This window comes from Mus musculus, chromosome 14 (assembly GCF_000001635.26).
Source record: "Mus musculus strain C57BL/6J chromosome 14, GRCm38.p6 C57BL/6J".
In the NCBI taxonomy this organism is placed as follows: Eukaryota; Metazoa; Chordata; class Mammalia; order Rodentia; family Muridae; genus Mus; species Mus musculus.
This window is the reverse complement of record NC_000080.6, coordinates 3,039,225-3,047,755: the sequence shown is the minus strand read 5'-3', so window position 1 is coordinate 3,047,755 and position 8,531 is coordinate 3,039,225.

Sequence of the window (8,531 nt, the reverse complement as noted above, 5' to 3'; positions counted from 1 at the left end):
CACTGGGGCTCACTCAAACCCAGCCCTTCATTCCTCTAGGCCAACTGAGCTATCCCAGACCAGAAGCAAACTGCTGTTTTTCAAGCATGTTGTTACACTTTTTGACTTTTCTTTTTCACTTGGGTGTCTGTGTCTGTGTGTGGGTTTGTGCACAGCAGTGTGAATTCTCATGGAGGCCAGAAGCATCCAGTACCCCTAGAGCTGGAGTTAGGAGGCACCCAGTGTGGGTGCTCCAAACCAAACTCCCTGCTTTCAGACTCCCAAACCCATCTGGCAGAATGAGCAACCCAACTCCAAAAAGTTGTGTTTCCTCTCTCTCTCTCTCTCTCTCTCTCTCTCTCTCTCTCTCTCTCTCTCTCTCTCTCTGTCTCAAACACACACATACGTTATTTTTTATAAAAAGAAAGAAAGAAAGAAAGAAAGAAAGAAAGAAGGAAAGAAAGAAAGAAAGAAAGAAAGAAAGAAAGAAAGAAAGAAAGAAAGAAAGAAAGAAAGAAAGAAAGAAAGAAAGATTAAAACTGGAAAAGAAGAATGCAGCTTGCCCAGGGACCTGTGTATCTCCCAGAGCCAGGGTTATAATCCAGATTGCTTCATTAATGTGACTACATATACAGCTGTTTCTATGTTCTAAATGTTGGGGTATCTCCCCAGTTCCCGTTGAAGTCCTAACTTGCATGAGATCCCAAGGAAGGGGTCTGGTTATGATAGCAGATTCTGTATAAATGGAACTGGTGTCTTGTAGGTGGAGGGGCTGGAGAGATGGCTCAGTGACTAAGAACACTCAGTGTTCTTCCTGAGGACCCACGTTCAGTGCCCAGTACCCACCTTGGGCAGCTCACAGCTACCTGTAACACCAGTTCCAAAAGATCCAATACCCTCTTCTGGCCTCAGGTACCTGCATGAACATGGTGCCCAGATAGACAGGCAGGCACACACTCACATAAAACAATTCAAAACATAAAGCAAGAAACAGAATACCATCTCCATTGTCTTATAACATTAAATTCTGTCCTGTATAATAAAAATGTTCTCTTTGCTCCTGAATGCACAGTATAACTAGTTCTGTTTTTCAACTCTTCCAAGTCATTGTGTTTTAAGGATGTCCTAAAAATACGGTTTGATCTCACTACTACCAGACCATCCTAAGAGCACTACTTTTAGCATGACTGTTTTCATTCATTGTGTGTATTAATCAGACTATAGGGCTCTAGGAAAGCCTTGCTGCCACCGCCCCTCCCCCTCACCTTGTTTCCTTCTCAGGGAACAGTACACTTTAGGAGATTGTGGGGTGTGTCCTCTGTTCCATATTACCATCCACCTCCTAAGGCTGTGCCCTCATACAGAGGAGGGAAGTGATACAGAGTCTGCGGTGGGAGACAATAAAGGCAGGGAGGGGCATTGCTTCACAGACCTCTAGACACTGGTGTGTGTGTGTGTGTGTGTGTGTGTGTGTGTGTATGTGTGTCTGTATGTCTGTGTATGTGTGTGTCTCTGTGTGTGTGTATATGTGTGTGTGTCTGTGTGTGTGTATCTGTGTATGTGTGTCTCTGTGTGTTTATGTGTGTGTCTGTGTGTGTCTCTGTGTGTGTGTCTCTGTGTGTGTGTATATGTGTGTGTGTCTGTGTGTGTGTATCTGTGTGTGTGTGTCTCTGTGTGTTTATGTGTGTGTCTGTGTGTCTCTGTGTGTGTGTGTCTCTGTGTGTGTCTCTGTGTGTTTATGTGTGTGTCTGTGTGTGTATGTGTGTGTCTGAGAATGTGCTTTTCAATTTATTTCACCAAAGGCCTCTGAGTCTTGTATTATTATTTCCTCCTATGCCTGAATCAACATTTCAATGTCTACAGAATTCTACATGGAAAGTGATTAACACCAACCCTTCATAACAACCTTTTGGCACCTCGGGCCAGCAATGAGATGTCTACTCTCAGTCCACTATGTTTCTGTCCATCAAGTTTTAATATTTTCATTTTGTGTTTGGACTAATGGTTTGAATCTAAGTGGATTTTAGTTTTAGGATTGTTTGTTTCTTCTTATGAAATTGATATTCATTTTACCCTGAAATATAAATCCTTCTTTAAACCTGAAAATGTTTTTTGGGTTTGGGGGGTGGATTTTTAATTAATCACTTTATTTGTTTACATTTCAAATGATATCCCCCTTTGACCGTCCACAACCACCCCCACCCAACCCTCTATCTCCTGCCTCCTCTTTGCCTATATGAGGGTGATCCCCCACTCCCCCACCTACTCCCACCCTTCCTTTAGCATCCCCCTATACTAGGTCATCAAACCTGTACAGGACCAAGGGCCTCTCCTCCCACTAATGCCTAACAAGGTCATCCTCTGCTACATATGTATCTGGAGCCATGGATCCCTCCATGTATACTCTTTGGTTGATGGTTTAGTCTCTTGGAGCATGGGGTGGTCCAGTTAGTTGATATTGCTCTTCCTATGGGGATGCAACCCCCCTTCAGCTCCTTCAGTCCTTCCCCCAGCTCTTTCACTGGTATCCTCATGCTCAGTTAGATGGTTGCCTATGAGTATCTGCATCTGTATTGGTCAGGGGACAGCCACACCAGACTCCTGTCAACAAGTGCATCTTGGCATCAGCAATAGTGTCTGGGTTTGGTGTCTCCAGATAACTAATATCAACAATTGGCAAATGGGACCTCAAAAAATTGCAAACATTTTGTATGGCAAAGAACCCTGTCAATGAAACAAAATGGCAACCAACAGATTGGGAAAAGATCTTTACCAATCCTATATGCTATCAAAGGCTAATATCCAGTCTATACAAAGAACTCAAGAAGAACTCCAGAGAACCAAATAACCCTATTAAAATGGGGAACAGAGCTAAACAGAGAATTCTCAACTGAGGAATACTGAATGACCATGAAGCATCTAAAGAAATGTTCAACATCCCTAGTCACCAGGGAAATACCAAACCACACAACCCTGAGATTCTACCTCACACCAGTCAGAATGGCTAGGATCAAAGATTCAGGTGACAGCAGATGCTGGCGAAGATACGGAGAAAGAGGAACACTCCTCCATTGCTGGTGGGACTGAAAGCTGGTCAAACCACTTCTGAAATCAATCTGGCGATTCCTCAGAAATTTGTAAATAGATCTACCTGAAGACCCAGCTATACCACTAATTGGCATGTACCCAAAACATACCCCAACATATAACCAGGACACATGCTCCACTATGTTTATAGCAGCCTTATTTATAATAGCCAGAAGCTGGAAACAACCCAGATGTCCCTCAACAGAAGACTGAAAATGTTTTAAATTCAGCTGTTACTTATCTTCATTCCTGTTCCATGCAATTTTCTCTATTTTGAGTTTCTGTAACTAGATTTGACACAGAGATTTTATACTATCCTCCAAATCTCAATCTTTCTTTCACCGTTCTCCTCTTTGTTGTTGTTGTTGTTGTTGTTGTTGTTGCTGCTGGTGATGGTGATGGTGATGGTGATGATGATTTATTTGTTTTGTTTTGTTTGTGTAGTTGTGTGTTTTCCTAGTCTTGGGTAATTTTCTCTGATATATTATCCAATTCCCTAATTTTGTTTGCAACAATGTTCAGTTGCCAGTGCTGATTTCTTGTCCTTTTGAGGTAAGGTTTTGCTATGTAGTTCTGGTGATTGGCCTACCAGTCTCTACAGAGATGGGACTGGCTTAAAACTTGTAGTAATCTTCCTGTCTCCGTTTAGCCTGCTTCTTAATTTCTTAATACGACCACTGTCTTCTCATTTGTTAATCTCCCTACAACTTTCATCTCATTCTTTTAAAAAGCTGTTAGGTCTTTTTTAATATACTTTGTTTTTTATTTATCTTTTAAACCTGTGTGTGAGCATGGGTGGGCGGGCATGTATGTACAACAGGATCTTTCTACATAGGCCTGGCTACCCTGCCACTTGTTGACAGGGTTAGGGTTAGAATTAGGCCTCAGATTCACAGATATCCACCTGCCCCTGCCTCCCAAATGCTAGAACTAAAGGCATGTGTTACCACGCCTAGCATCTCATTAACCATTTTAAGCACTTTTATTTAGAAATATTTCTTTTACTTATAGTTGCCTGAATAAATTCTCCCATTTGTGCACATATGGGCCCGATTTGTGTCAGCTTGCTTTCTTGCATGCTTAGTAGTGTTTTCCTGGGCAGTTCTCCTCAGTGACCTTGTTTGCTTTAGTTTGGAGGTTTTTTGTTTTGTTTTGTTTTTGGTTGTTTGGTTTGGTTTTTGTTGTTGTTTGCCTTTTTGCAGGGGTGAGGGTAGGGAATAAAGCATGCATCCTGGAGGTGTCTACCCAAAAGGGTCTGCTCTGGATTTTCCCAGTAGCCACCAGATTTTCTTGTCTGACTAGTTTGTAGTCCTTAATGCTTTGAGACTCAGGACTCTGAGTACATGCAGGGCTTCTTAGGAATCTGCAGCTCCAAGGCCAGGCTCTCACTTGTTCTAGCATGCTGGCTTCGCAGTATTGAATGGAACTTTGTACACTGAAAGTCAGGTGTCCCAAGATTTATTCTGAGATAGAAAGAGAGATATACTCACACTGTACTTTGAAGTCTCAGAAGTCGCATAGCATCACTGTCACAAATGAGTCACTTGAACCTGTCATAAATCCTTACCTAGACTAAGAGTGCCAGAACATACACCCTTCAAAAAAAACCTTGTCAAACGAGCATGTGGATTAGATATGTATACATGACTATATATATGTCACAATCTGTCAATCTGTCACAATGCACTCTGTACTTGATAAGCTTTGACATTCATGCTCCAGGCAACCAGTGTCCATTTTTTTCCATGCTCATCAGTGTGGGCTATTTCTTCCCTCTAATGCAGCCCCTGGAGACCATGGTGAAGGCAGTCCCCCAGAATAGAGGCATGTGTATCTCCCATTCAAACAACAAAAAACAGTAGTTTCTACCTTTCTAGCCAGACTTCAGTGGAACGTGCTGGAGACGAACACTTTCCCACAGAAATAAACTGATAAAGACTCCAACGTGAGGACTGCCCTTGAGGGAGGCTCACAAGCAGATTGCATCTCAGTACTGATAATACCTCTGACACAAGGAAGGAGAACTCTGGTCTCAGTCCCACTTTATGAAGCCCCTGTGGAGCTCGCAATGAAGGAACAGCTACGCTTTAGGTGTGTGGGCGAGTATCATCCCTATGGTGCTTCATAGAGTACAATGGAGCTTTTCCTTTTTTCTTTTTTCTTCACAGGTGCTGAGATTGCAGGCATGTAAACATGACCATCCCACATGCACTGTTACTTCCAACTCATAACTCAAGGTGTAAATTCTACAAATGACCTTATTTTCCTTTTGTCCTCATCTCACCTAATTATCAAGAGAAAAAAAAAAAACAACTAAATGTCATTTCAAAATGAAAGACAGATTTTTTTTTAAAGCACAATATAGGGCTGGTGAGATGGCTCAGTGGGTAAAGGCATGGGCCACACAAGCCTAATGATGTCATTTAAATAGATCACTAAATGCACATAAATGTGGAAGGAGAGAACTAAGGCTACAAAGTTGTCCCCTGACCCCACATGTCCAGGATAGCATGTTCTTCTGCACACACACACACATTACTAATAGTAAAAAAAAATTGTTATTATTAAAAATAAAAAACTGTTAAATATTTTAACTACCTAAAGCCCAATGCATAAAAAGTGTACATATGATAAAATAAGAATTATGGAATTGGTAGGTTATGTCTCAACATGTCTACTGGTTATTAATGTGCAACAGGATTCCATAATTGCATGTATTTTTTTTCCTTCCTTTTGGCTAAAATATGGTAAGATCATGTATTTTTTTTCTCCGCACACTTGTTGTTGCTTATAAGAGAAGAAAATGATTAATAATTACAAATGATTCATCTAACAAAGAGATCAGTATAGAAAACTATGAAAAAAGTATTCCATAACTGCTGGGTGAGGTTGTTAACAATGCAGAGAAAAGAACAAACCAACATGAGGTCTGCTTTCCACAGAGAGAGGATGAAACAATTGAGTCTAAAATAAATATAAATTGTGACAGATTTAGCTGTAGTTCAAGAAATGGCACGTTCAGGGCAGGAGAGTCAGCTATAGGTTAAGAGCACTGGTTGTCTTCCAGGGGACCCAAGTTGGGTTCCTAGCACTCACACAATGGCTAACATTCATCTGCAACTCCAATTTCAGAGGATCTGACACCCTCTTCTGGCCTCTACACATACAGCACATTCATGGTGCAAAGACATATATTGTGGGCAAAATGCTCATACACCTAAAATAAACTTGAAAATAAATATGTTTTCTTTTAAAGAAATAGAAAATATGAGGTTCCCTCCAAATGTGCAGGAGAAACGCCAGGGGCAGCATGGAAAAGCTAGCTCTTATGATCCCCTGAGAATACTTCTAGCAGAGCCCATCTATACAGTGGTAGGACCCAGCACTTCAGATTCCAGCTTAGAGCTCCAAAGACAAGACACGCAGTTGCCAAGAATCAACCCAGGTGCTCTCAGAATCAATAATTTTGTGATTATTCTCTTGGAATCAACTCTGGAGAATAATCACAGAAGGAGCCTGAAGGCAGCTGTAGGTGACTCAGTAGCCAGCATGACATCTACCAGGGAAGCAGGAATCCAGGAGACTAGAGAGGGCCTTTGAAACTTAAGGGCTGGGGAAGGCACTTCAGGAAAGGTCCCCAAGCAGTACTGGGCTGCATAGTAATGGCAGTGGAAATGGAAGACACAGCTCAAAATTGGCAACTGTCCCTTAGGGGGACTTCTACTCACTGAAAAATGAGACTCTTAACTTACACCACAAGAGAAATTCAGTACAAGTCTGTATGAACCATAAATGGAGTTTACTGAGAACGACTGTGTGGGGGTTGGGTGGTGGTAGTTGTACATATCAGGGGGCCGTCTTGGTTACTTTGCTACTGCTATGGAGAGAAAGCATGACCAAGGCAACGTATAGAGGAAGGCGTCTACTGGGGCTCATGGGTGCACAGGGCTAGTCCATGACTCTTATGGTGGGGAGCATGGCAGGAGACAGGCATCATACTGGAGTGGTAGCTGAGAGTTTACATCTGATCTACAGGCAGGAGACAGGGGATGCTATGGGCTTTTGAAACTCCTCCATTAGGCTACACCTCTTAATCCTTCCCAAATATATGGGGGCTATTTGCATTCAGACCTCCACAGTGCCCATGGACTGCTCAAGAAAGAAGTTATCAAAGTCACATCTAAGTGTCTTAACAATAAACTCTCTCTCTCTCTCTCTCTCTCTCTCTCTCTCTCTCTCTCTCTGTCTGTCTCTCTCTGAGAACACACACACACACTGTATTGTTGATCTCACACCTGCCCATTTCCCTGTAGCTCAGACTAGTCCCAAACTTGTTATGAAGCTGAAGACATTGACTTACCTGTCTCCATCCCCCTGAGTTCATGCTAGGGAAGTACTCTACCAACTGAACAAATGCTTATAAAACAAACTTTGGTTTTGTTTCGTTTTGTTTTGTTTTGTTTTGTTTTGTTTTGTTTTGTTTTGTTTTGGAGATAGCATGATGTAGCTCATGGTGGCCCTGGACTTGTAATTTTCACACCTTTCCTGAGTCTTTGGATATCAGTAAAGTTCCATCACGTCTGACTTAAAGAACTTCTCTTTAGTACATGAGGTTACTGTTGGTTCTGGCCAGCAGATCACAACATGGGTTCTAGCCTGGAAAGGCATTTTGGAAACCTGGAAGAGAAGAGGGGCTAGGTGGCGAGATAAAGAAATATAGCTAAGACAGTCATTCTGATCAAAGCTCAATTTTACTGTTCCACACGCAATTATAAAGCAGGGGAAGGGGGCCCGATTCCCGCCAATTAATCTTGGGTTCCAATAGCAGAGTGACAATGTGCAGGGCTCCGAACAGCAAAGCAGCAGGTTCCAGCAGTGGGCATGGCAGAATGATTGAGCGGGAAGCTCCACCCCTGAGCAAGCAGGTTTCAGGCTGGGGGAGGGGAGACTACAGGTTACAAAGTGGTATGTCAGGTATGTTGTCTGTGTTTAAAGACAGATAAATGATGCATAGGCCAGAAGGTCAAAAGGATTCATAAGGTACTTAGGTTACAGTGTCAGCTCCTGTTTGGTGTGCCTCTATACCTGTGTGTGGATGCATTTGTACAAATTTGTGTTCAAATTTGTGCTGAGGCAGGAGGACACCTCATATCCATCCAAAGACTTCACCTGGGGATCCATCCCATAAACAACCACAAAAACCAGACACTACAACTGATGCCAACAAGAAATTGCTGACAGGAGCCTGATATATCTGTCTACTGAGAGGCTCTGCCACTGCCTGACCAATACAGCAGTAGATGTTCACAGCCATCTATTGGTCAAAGCACAGGGTCCCCAGTGAAGGAGCTAGAGAAAGGACCTATGGAGCTGAAGGGTTTGCAGCCCCATAGAAGGAACAACAATATGAACTAACCAGTACCTCCAGAGATCCCTGGGACTAAACCACCAACCACAGAAAACAC